This window comes from Dromiciops gliroides, chromosome 5 (assembly GCF_019393635.1).
Source record: "Dromiciops gliroides isolate mDroGli1 chromosome 5, mDroGli1.pri, whole genome shotgun sequence".
Taxonomy (NCBI): domain Eukaryota; kingdom Metazoa; phylum Chordata; class Mammalia; order Microbiotheria; family Microbiotheriidae; genus Dromiciops; species Dromiciops gliroides.
Genome location: NC_057865.1, coordinates 143637403 through 143649746, shown reverse-complemented (window position 1 = coordinate 143649746; position 12344 = coordinate 143637403).

Below are 12344 nucleotides of genomic sequence, written 5' to 3'. Positions count from 1 at the left end.
AAGGAAAGTTCCTGCCTTTTTTTTTTAATAGAAAACTTCCCAGAGTTGTGATGTTGAGGTACAGAACAGAATAGGCATAAAGGCAACTCTGTGAATCCAACCCAAGCCAGAGATGTTCCAATGTCTTTGCTTTCCTTTTAAAGATGCATTTCATCTATAGAACTCAAAGATATTGGTTTTCAAGCAGTTTTCCTATTATTGTCCCCAAGAGTTGAAGTGGAGGTAGAGAAGGCAGCTGTACTTTATATTTCTCTTATAGATGAGGAGCAGAAAGAGACCAAATGACTAGAACAAAATGACAAGTGATCAATGAAGATTTCACTTCAAATGGAAATTCAGGAAACAAACAGATAAGAATTTCTGGGAACTAGCTCTCTACACAAAGCTTGAAGAAATGCGACTTTATTATCGTGTATATTGGTGTTAAAGAAGCAAACTGCTTGCTCCTTCTTTGGACTCACACCCCTTCCTAGTGAACGAGATGAGACACTAAGTAAGCTTTTCTTTTCTTTTATTATATATATGTGTGTGTGTATAATATTAATATTCATACAATATTAATTATTATGCATAACATACCATAATATATTACAATTAATAGAAACTAACTATATAATATCAAAACTAATTAATATTACTATAACACCCCATATTCTATTATAGATTACATTATATTACATGTGTATAAGATATAATAGAATATATTAATATCACATGAATATCAATGTATAATTAATATTTGTGATGTTTATATTGTGATATACTGTATAATGTAATATATGTGTTAATGGATATTTATATATGTATATGTATGCATGTGTATATATGCATGTATGTGTGTATGTATGTAGATGTTTGGACCCTAGGGCTTGGCATCTAGTTATAGAATATACCTTCATTTTTAAGTCCCTACCAAGTCAATATTTTGAAAACAATTAACCTTCCCCCCATTGAATGGACCCCACAATGACTTCTCTAACCTGCTGCATACAAATATCTGTACCATTTTATATATTTGGCTCTTATCTTAGTCAATGAATTAAATTACTACTTAAATGTTTTATTGAAAGCTAGTCTTCCTACACTAGCTGTTAAATGGATGATGTGTCTATATATATATATATATATATATAAATAATATATAGTCTTCTTCATCCCTTCTCCTATTGTACACTTTTATGTTTATCATTTATTAGCATGACACTCCCTATGATCACAATTTCCCTTATCATTTTAGTACCTCTTCATTTAATCTAGGTCAATGATATCATCACTGGGGAAATCTCTTCATTATTGCCGATTGGCTATTTGCTTGTAACTTGTAGCTTTAGAATGCTGCTTAGGAATCTGAGAGGATAAGGTTCTTGCTCATGATCACATAGCTAGTATGAGGCTGAGTTAGATTGGAATCCATATCATCTGATCTCTGATGCCAGTCTACTATTCACTATCACACACCACCTTTGTATGTACCTTGATTCATGAAAAAAAAAAAATGATGGATAAAAGTAGGCTTCAGCAAATTACCAACATGTATTTATACACAAATGGCATAAAAGCCATCACCAAGGTCACAAAGAGGTGATTTGATCATCTAATGAGAATGAAGATATCCAACATGGTCATTAGTATGAAAGTATAAAAAGGAACTAGAAGAAACCTTCCAATAAATTGGAGAGATCCTCTATGAAGAATTTTCAAAAGGACAAAGACAAGAATTGTGCAGGAGAGAAAGTGGGGAGTGATTTCATTTGGCACACACCAATAAAAACCATAGATGACGATAATAATAACCAGCTCACATTTATATAATGTTTTAAGGTTTAAAAAGTAAGCCCCGCCCAAGAATCTAGGTATCTCTATTCTTTATTCCCTATGTTCTATTTCCTGACCTAACTCACATTTATTCCACATTGTTGTATTGAACTGTATTTTTATTACCTCTAATTGTGTGTGGAATCAAAAGAAGTAGCCCAGATCTCTTGCTTCTAGGTTCTAGTCTCAACCACGGACTTCACTCCTTTTGTGACTTTGGGCAAGTCAATTATGTTGCATGTATTAAAGTGGCTATTTCTTTCCCAACTCTCAATTTACCTTTTTGGATCTTAGTGTACTATTTATAAAGTGATGAAGCTAGGCAAGATACTTTTTAGAGTTCCTGCCCACTTAAACAAACTTTTCTTCTCAAATTATTCCCCACCCCCACCTCAGGTTTTCCCAAGAAAAACTCTATTTGTCAGTTCCCTCCCCCACTCCTTTTGCATTTCAAATTCCCTAAGCATCTTTCCCTACTTTCTCCTCCTTTGTTCGAGTCTTAAGGGAATAACCCCAGCCTCTCCACCTGAGTCCTTGATCCCATCCCCTTCCTTCTCTGTGAGCCTATCTGGGAACTTGATCACTCCTTGCCTCTTTATTATCTTCAGTTTTCTACTAATCACTACGCCTAGATTGAGATCTCAACCATCCTTCATAAAAAGTCCTTCACTTGACCCTGTCATCATATATGTATGTGCATGTGCATGTGCATGTGCATGTGTATATGAATGTGCATGTGTATATATGCATATGCTAGTTTATGTTTACACATGTGTATACACACACATATATCCTTCTTATATCCAAACTCCTAAAAGATATCTTAATGCATTGCAAAAACTTCCTTAATTCTCACTCACTTTTCAAATCCTTGTAATCTATCTTCTCAACCAATCACTTAACTAAAAGTGGTTTCTCCAAGGTTACCATCAATCTCCTAACTACTAAATTAAATCTCAGTCTTACTGACTTTTCTGTGGCTTTTACCACTGTTGTCCACTTCCTCTTCTTAAATACTCTTCCAATATATTGAACAGTCTTGGTTCTCTTACTCCCTGTCTGACTATTCTAGCTCAGATTCCTTTACTGTATCATTATCCATGTCTTGCTGTCTGGATGTGGGTATACCTCAGGGCTCTATCCTAGGTCCTTTCCTTTTTTCTCTTCATATTCTCTCTTAGCAATCCCACTAACTCCCATGGGTTCAATTATCATCTCTATGTAGAAACTCTCCTTTGTCTTGTGAGTTATAATACTTTACCTGCTGTGTATTTTCATCTATATGTCTCAGTAGCACGTCCAACATGTGAACATGTCCCAAACTGAACTCATTATCTTCCCCTTTCTTTAAAAAACCTCACCCCCTTTGAACTTCCTGGTCTCTGTGGAGGGTACTACCAACCTTCCAGTTATTCAAGTTTGTGGCCACATAGTCATCTTCAATATTACCCTCACCTAATCTCAATCCAATCAGTTGACAAGCTTTGTCCTTTTGACTTTCACAGCCTCTAGTATCTCTTTCCTTCCCTCCATCCACATAGCCACCTACCTAGTAGTCCCTGTCACCTCCCTCTTGGACTCTCTTCTCTAATCCATCTTTCACATGATTGCAAAATTAGTATTCTTAAAGCTCAGGTGGATTTCCTTCTTTATCTTATTTAAGAAACTCCAGTGTATCTCTCTTACCTATAAAATAAAATAAAATACAATCTCACCTGTTTGGAATTTATAGCCTTCCATAATCTGGCCCCAACTCTTCCCCCCACTAAAAAAAACTTCCTTCATATTATTCCCCTTTGCATGCTCTAAATTCCAGCAAAAATGGTATATCCATTTTCCCCCATATAGAACATCTTGCTTCTGAATCTTTGCACAGGCTTTTTGTCCCCCATGCCTGGAAAGTTCTCTGTCCTTACCTCTGCCTCTTGGTGTCTCTAACTCCCTTCATGATTCTGCAAAAGGGCCACCTCCTATAATAGACCTTTCTTGATTCCCCCAGAAATTATTTTGTATTTACTCAGCATATTTTTTGTATGCACTCTTCTGTGTGCATTTTGTATTTCCCCTGACTCATAGTAGAAAGTACCTTAAGGGTAGGGACATTTTGATGTTTGTCTTCTTATCACCTGAGCCTGGAACAGTGATCGGTACATAATAGATACTCAGTAAATGCTTGTTGAATTTAATTGAATGATGAATCCAGGAATTTTGACATTACATCCTGTGCTAAGATTGTTGAGCTAAGAATGATTTACAAAGCTCTGGCCCCTGCTCCATTCTGGAATGACCTTACCACTATGTCCATGGCTTTGACTCCCATCCCAGGTTGTCTTTAATTTTCTCAGTGTTGACCCTTTCTGACTCTGGGTGGTACGGACCCTCTGCTCTGCTTCCCACTTAGACATCTGACTGTTGAGGCAGTGCGGAAAAGTGGAAAATCAACCATCGATATGCCTTTATGAGGTATCTGCTTATGTGTGAAGTTCTGGGCATTCTAATACAAAAGTGGTGCAGTCCTTGCTCTCAAGGAGACAACATGTATATATAAAAGTATGACACCTTGGTACAATAATTAGCTTCTTTTCCATCTAGGAAGGAATAGAATGCCCCCTAAAGTCCACTTGGTTTCCTTTTCTTTGGTGTTATGGGAGTTGATTTTATTTTATTTTATTTTTTGAATAGAATTTTATTTTCCAAAATATATATAAAAAAAAATTTTAACATCAATTTTTAAAAACTTTGTGTTCCAACTTCTCTTCCTCCCTCCATTCTCACCCCCCCCCTGCCCACAAGAACTCAAGCAAATCCAAATAAGTTATATATGAGTAGTCAAAAAAACCCCAAAACTTCTGATTAAGGAATTGTCAAAGAGGAAAAGAAAAAAAAATTTTTAAGAAATGCATTTCCATCTGTTTTCAGATACTATCAGTTCTTTCTCTGCAGATGGGCTTTGGGTTCAAGGAATCGTACCTCCAGCACTTACTATCACTGTGACTATGGGCTGCTTAGTCGCTCTGAACTGCAGTTTCCTTATCTGTAAAGTAGGATAATACCCAGAGGATCTACCCCAATCTAGTTTTTTTGGGGGGGGGAGGGAAATGAAATCATATAAAATCTTTTGTAAACCTTGAAGTACTATGTAAATCTTAACTCTTAGGTCCCGTGTGCTCCTGAGATAACTTCTGGCTTCCCTTCTGTTGCCCTTTCTATGTTGAGAAAGGAACATAATATAGTAGATAGTGCTGACCTCGGAGTCAAGAAGACCTGGGTTCCCCTCTTGTTAACCTCTTTTGGCCTCAGTTTTGTTTTCTATAAAATGAGGTTGTTGGACTTGATGCTTTCTAAGGTTTCTTCCAGCTTTCAATCTATGGTCCTATGATTTCTGATCTGAATTCTCTCCAAAGCATCCCAGGACCTTCATTTTATTTGTGATTTAACTTTATTTAACTTATTTAACTATCTGCATTGAACTTCATGTTGTCAGTGGCATAAAAGACCATATGGGAAAGAGGAAAGAATATTAATTAATCTTGGAATGGAACCTGTGTTAGAGGCCCAGTTCTGCCACTTATGGATGGAAGGAAGTACCAGGTACTGTGCTAAGTGCTTTACAGATATCTCATTTGAGCCTTACAGCAATCCAGGGAGGTAAGTACAGTTGTTATTCTGATTTCCTGTTGAGGTAAAGAGATGTTAAATGACTTGCCCAGGGTAGCACACCTAGTAGGTGTCTGAGGTCAAATTTGAACTCAGGCCCTCCCAAATTCAGGGCGGCACTTTATCCACTGTGCCATCTAGCTGCCCCACCTTTCACTATGTTTTCTACAGAGTGTATCACTAGAGCCTTTTTCTTTTTCTTTTTAAAGAAAACAGGGTCTTATCTCATTTAAGTCATGTTTCAGGTATCTCTCTCACCACAGCCTTTCCAATAGCTTCTCTTGTATCCTTCTGACTTCGTTTCTAAAGGCCGAAGGTAAAGTAAACGGCCTTTCAGTAATCTCTGGGACCCCACTGCTCCAGTCTGCTAAGTAGATCCTCTTTCCTTCCCAGAGCTGCCTATGCTAAAGAAGTCAGGATGCAAAAGTCAGGAATAGAAGACATATTTGAGACAAGTAAGATCAGAGTAAGAGACCTTCCAGACACATTCCACCCACTGTTTTTCCTCCTATCACTGCCATATCTTTCTTCTAAAGTTCCTGGCTTCTGTTCCATGTGGAATACTCTCAGCACTGAAGGCACCACCCTAGTTGTGCCTCTGCCAAAGAATAGTTAAAACCAGGCATCTTTTCTGACATTCTCGAGAATGACCTACCTTAGTCAGGAATTCAAGGATTTTATTTGACCTGCCTTCCTCCTACCAGCCCCACCCTGAAGGAATGTCATCTTCCTCTCAATTTTTCCTGCAAAGTATGTTCCTACCCAATTTCCCTCTGGACCTGAAATCTTGGAGGCAGCGTGATACAGTGGGAAGTGGGCTGGATTTGGTGCCATAGGACTCGGGTTTGAATCTCCCCGGTACCACCTTTTACCTATGTAACCTTAGACGAGTCACTTCCTTATCTGTTAAATGAGGGGATTGGACTAGATGCTCCCAGAAATCCCTTGCAGCCCTAAATCTGTGGTCCTGAATCCTTATAATGGGGATGTGTGTGTGTGGGGGGTGTGTGCTGCTCTTAATTAAGTACATTTTCTTACTGGGTTATCAGATTTCCCTTAGTGCTTCTTGTAATTTCATAGGATTTTGAGGTTGAGTTTCATCTTTGGGAATCCTTCTCATTTGGACAATTCTAACCATCCTGATCGTCTCATACTTTTCCAGTTTTGTCTTGCCTTTCACAATGCACCCTTTAGCTGATCTGCACCATGAGCCATTAATATGCTTCTGTCCTGTAGTTACTATGATATCCTTTAGTCACACCAATTAGTCTTATTATCCATTTTTCTGAGCAGAACATTCATACTCTGATTTGTTAAGCTCAGAGAATATACTGTAGGGCTCCCTTCACCATGCCACATCTCTTTTACTTAATTCTTCCAGTTGATTCTTTGAAATGATCCCAGTATTAGTAATAGGAAAATTTTGGAAGTGGGAAAAATATGTCTTAGGTACCTACCATTCTGTACATACTGCCCCTTCCTCTTAAGAGAGAGACTTATGACTCTTATGAGACTTAATGCCTCATAGTGACTTCAATACAATTCAACAAACACTTATGGGCTTACTTTATACAGACCACATACTAGGCACTGGGAAGATAAAAGTTTAACCAAGACTTGGTCTCTACTTTTAAGGAGCTTATAGTCTAGGAAGGACAGAGTCATAACCAGGAATTTTTGTGACTGGGCCAAGAACCACAAACTGTCCAGGGACAAGCAGCATGAAGCACTCAGTTGAGGGAGAAGGGAGAAAGAAACCATGGGTCACCTGTACAAAGCCACCACCATCACATGTTGGGAGCAGAAGAGGATAGGAATGGAGCTTCCCACAGACTGACATCTGGAAGCTTATTATTTGAATTGATTATTCTTACTAGTAAGTGTTAATCATTATTGATGATGTTTAATGTTGCTAAAGGATTCAGACTCTTGTTAGCACCTTCTCAGTTTGTCATCCTTTCTACGTACACCCTGGGTAAGTCACTTAATCCTGTTTGCTGGACTCAACTGAACAACAAAAACTAGCAGACAAATGTGGCATAGAGATCTCAGAGCCTGGAAGTCCTGGGTTCAAGTTTTGCCTCTGACACATAGTGGCTGTATGACTCTAGGCATGTAACCTAATCTCTTAGTGCTCTAGGCAGCTAAGACTAAGTGGCAGAGAGGTTGCTGACCTGCATTAGGAGAAGGAGCTCTTAGCAATAAAATCACGAGTTTAGTTGCTATCCCTTTAATTTGGCATCCTGGGCAAAGCCTTGGTCATTTCCCTCTTGTGTAAGGGATTAAGGCACAAACAGAGATAGCTATATTACAAAATATTACATGATAAATATCCTTGTTGTTCAGTTGTGTCCATATCTTCATGACCCCATTTTGGATTTTCTTGGCAAAGATACTGGAGTGCTTTGCCATTTCCTCCTCCAGCTCATTTTGGGGATGAGGAAACTGAGGCAAACAGGACTAAGTGACTTGCCCAGGGTCACACAGCTAGTAAGTGTGTGAGGCCAGATTTGAATTGAGGAAGATGAGTCTTCCCAACTCTAGGCCCAGCATTCTATCTCCTGGGCCATCTGGCTGCCGGGTAAGTACACTCTAGAAGTGCAAAACATTTATCTGAGGGGGAAAGTCATTAAAAACTAGGGAGATCAGGGAAGGATGGAGGTGCCAAGAAAAGGAATTTGAATATTATTCATAAATAGTGATTCTCCCCCACATGTAGATAGAATTAGAGCCCAAGAACATCTAGGTTTGAATCTTGCTTGAGATATTTGCTAGTTATGGGGGCATCATTTATCCTCTGCATCTCCTTTTTCTCATTTGTAAAGTAAGCTTAAAGACAGAACACAATTGTTTTTGCAAACTCTAAAGCTCTATATGACAGAGTTGTTGTCATTACTCCCATTCTTCAGGTTCCTTTCTTTTCTTGGGAATGAATTTTGGTTACCATTTTTCATGGCCAATAATGGTTTACTTTGTTATCCTTCTCAGATAATATTGACATTTTTAACAACTGCCTTCAACTAATGGTGGAAATTATAGGGAACAAGGAAAGCAGGTGGTGAGAATGACCTTCTTAACCTTCCCTGCCCCAATCAATCCTTGATTTTTTTTTTTTTTTGCATGAGGCAATGAAGGTTAAGTGACTTGCCCAGGGTCACACAGCTAGTAAGTGTCATGTCTGAGGCCGGATTTGAACTCAGGTCCTCTTGAATCCAGGGCTGGTGCTTTCTCCACTGCACCAACTAGCTGCCCCAATCCTTGATTATACAATGAATATATCCATCCAGAGTTAAGAATTCTTCTTGTGGTGTCAGGCAACCCCTTTTAAGTCAGTTAGTTGGTCAACAAGCATTTGTTGTTGTTTTTTTTTTTTTGCGGGGCAATGGGGGTTAAGTGACTTGCCCAGGGTCACACAGCTAGTAAGTGTCAAGTGTCTGAGGCTGGATTTGAACTCAGAACAAGCATTTATTAAAAATGTCCAGGCATTTGACTAAATCTTGGGGAAAGTAAGAGAGGCAAGAAACAATCCCTCCTTTCAATCAGTTTACATTCTAATGTGGGAAGCAACATTTAATCAATGATATGTAAACAAGATATATAGATATAGATATAATGAAGTGAAGAGAATAGATAGATCTGATTCTGTATTCTTTCTATCTATCTATCTATCTATCTATCTATCTATCTATCGGATCAATTGGAAATAATCTCAGAGAGAAGGAACTAGGTTTGAGGGAGAACAGGAAAGACTTCTTGCAGAAGGTGGGATTTTAGCTGAAACTTGAAGGAAATCCAGGAAGCCGGGAGGTGGAGGTGAGGTAGGCAAACATGTCAAGCCTGAGGGACAACCAGTGAAGATGCAGGTGAAGTATCTTGGGAGCAACAGCAAGATGGTCCCTGGCATTGGAACGTAGTAGGTAGAGGGTAATAAAGTATGAGCATACTGGAAAGGTAAGAAGGGGTCAAGTGATAAAGGGCTATCAAAGTCAAACAGAATATATTATATTTGATGCTTTGGGTGATGGAGAGATACTAGAGTTTATTGAAAAGGTAGGTGACATCGTCAGACCTATGCTTTAGGAAGATTACTTTGATGACTGAGTAGAGGATAGTGTGGAATGGAGAGATACTTGAGGTAGGGAGAGCAACCAGGAGGTTGTCTATCACAATAGTCTAAGAGTGAGGTGATGGGAGCCAAGATGGCAGAGGAAAGGCAGTGAGCTCCTGAACTTGTGACACGATCACTCCAAAAAACATCCAAATAATGCCATAGGAAAATGCCCGGAGCAGCAAAACTCACAGAAGAATGTGCTGAAATCATCTTCTAACCAAAAACGGCTTGGAAGGTCAGAAGGAGGGAGCTGCCGTGCAAATACAGGAGTTGAGCTCAACCTCACAGTCACCCTGACACAGATCCAGTCCCAGGAAGGCCTCACCAGAGAAGGAGACCCCCAGAGTCTCTGAATCAGCTGAAGCGCCGGTGTCGTCTGGAACTAAGCTCACAGTCTGGTGAGAGGGCTGAGCCCTGGGCAGGGGGGAGACTACAGGGGTCTATGCTGGTGCTAAGGCAGAACTTGGATTTTACACCCCTACTGAGAACCAGGAGGTAGGTTTGAGTAGCAGTGGCCCAGGTGGGGAAGGGGCACAGGCTCTTTGGAGCTAACAACCACAACACACAAAGCTGGTTGATTAGCAAGTTGGTCTGGGGTCATCTAAGGACCAAGGAACAGGCCAGGTGAGTGAAGAACCTGATTCTCCTTAAATCATACAACCTGGGACTTCTTAAGCTTGGGATACTGCAGCCTGGAAACAGTGCCCCACTTTAAGGAGCTAAAAGTCAAATAAAAGAAAGGCAAGATGAGCAGACAGAGAAAGGTGAGGACCATAGAAAGTTTCTTCAGTAACAAGGAAGACCAAGGGGAACCCTCAGAGGAAGATGTCAACATCAGGGCCCCTATACCTAAAGCTTCCAAGAAAAATATGAATTGGTCTCAGGCCATAGAGGTGCTTAAAAAGGACTTTGAAGATAAAGTTAGAGAGGTAGAGGAAAAAATGGAAAGAGAAATGAGGGAGATGCAGGAAAGACATAAGAAAAATGCCGACAGCTTGAAAAGTCAAATTGGCCAAATGGAAAAGGAGGTACAAAAGCTCTCTGATGAAAATAATTGCCTAAGAATGAGGATTGAACAAATGGAAGCCAGTGACTTTATGAGAAACCAAGACACAATAAAGCAAATCCAAATGAATAAAAAAATAGAGGGCAATGTGAAATATCTTCTGGGAAAAACTGCTGACCTGGAAAATAGGTACAGGAGAGATAATTTGAAAATTATTGGTCTACCTGAAAACCATGATCAAGGAAAGAGCTTAGACATCATCTTCCAAGATATTCTGAGGGAAAATTGCCCTGAAATTCTAGAAGAAGAAGCTAAAATAGAAATTGAAAGAATCTACTGATTACCTCCAGAAAGAGATCCCACAAGGAAAACTCCTAGGAATATTATAGCAAAATTCCAGAGCTCTCAGGTCAAGGAGAAAATATTGCAAGATGCCAAAAACAAAGAATTCAAATACTGTGGAGCCCCAGTCAGGATAGCACAAGATCTAGCAGCTTCTACATTAAAGGACCGGAGGGCATAAAATATGATATTCCAAAGGGCAAAGGAAATGGGATTACAACCAAGAATCACCTACCCAGCAAAACTCAGCATAATCTTTTAGTGGAAAAAATGGGACTTTAATGAAAAAGAAGACTTTCAGATATTTGTGATGAAAAGACCTGAACTGAATGGCAAATTTGACTTTCAAATATAAGGCCCTAGAGAACCATAAAAAATTGGGGCTGGGGGACATACCTGGGGTCATACAGTGGGCGACTGTCTTGTGTCTGAGGCCGGGTTTTGGTTGGGATCCCCCTGGGTCCAGGGTTGCCAATTCCCCACTGTGTCACTTAGCTAGGTGATGACATCTTTAGGGTTAAATTGAGCAGTGAAGGGAATTCACTGGGGGAGGGGGAAGGGCAGATGTGAAATCCTACATGAAAGTAACAGGAAAAGGCTTATGGAGTTGGGGAAGAGATAGGAGAGGAGCAGGGCATTAAATGAATTTTACATTCATCAGAAAAGGCTCAAAGACCTTAAACTCATCAGAGCTGCCTCAAGGAGGGACTAACAGACACACACAACTGGGTGGAGTAATCTATTTAATATGGGCAGTAAATGAGCCTAACACTCATCAGAATTGGCTCAAAGGCCTCAATCTCATTAGAATTGGCTCAAGGAGAGAATAATGTACACACTCAATTGGGTGGAGTAATTTCTCTAGCCTTGCAGGAAAATAGGAGGGGAAGGGGATAAAGAGAGAGGGGCAAAAGAAGGAAGGGAAGGGTGGGGGAGGGGACAGACAGAAGCAAATCCCTTTTGAAGAGGGATAGGATGAAAGAAGATGGATAATAGAATAAATATCATGGGGAAGGGAATAGAATGGAAGGGAAACAGTTAACAATAGTAATCATGAAAAAGAGAAAAGGGGGAAAAATTGTACAAAAAATATTTATAGCCACTCTTAGTGGAGGCTAAGAATTAAGAATCAAGGGAATGTCCATCAATTGAGGAATGATGGAAAAAGCTGTGCTATATGATTGTAGTGGAATGGTCTTGTGCTACAGGAAATGACAAACAGGATGATCCCAGAAAAACCTGGAAAGACTAATGAACATTGATGTATAGTGAAGTGAGCAGAGCTGGGAGGACATTGTGCATAGTGACAGCAGTATTGTTCAACGAGCAATTGTGAATGACTTAACTACTCTCAGCAGTGCAATGATCCAAGACAATCCCAAGGAACTAATGAGGAAGCTTGCTATGCACCCC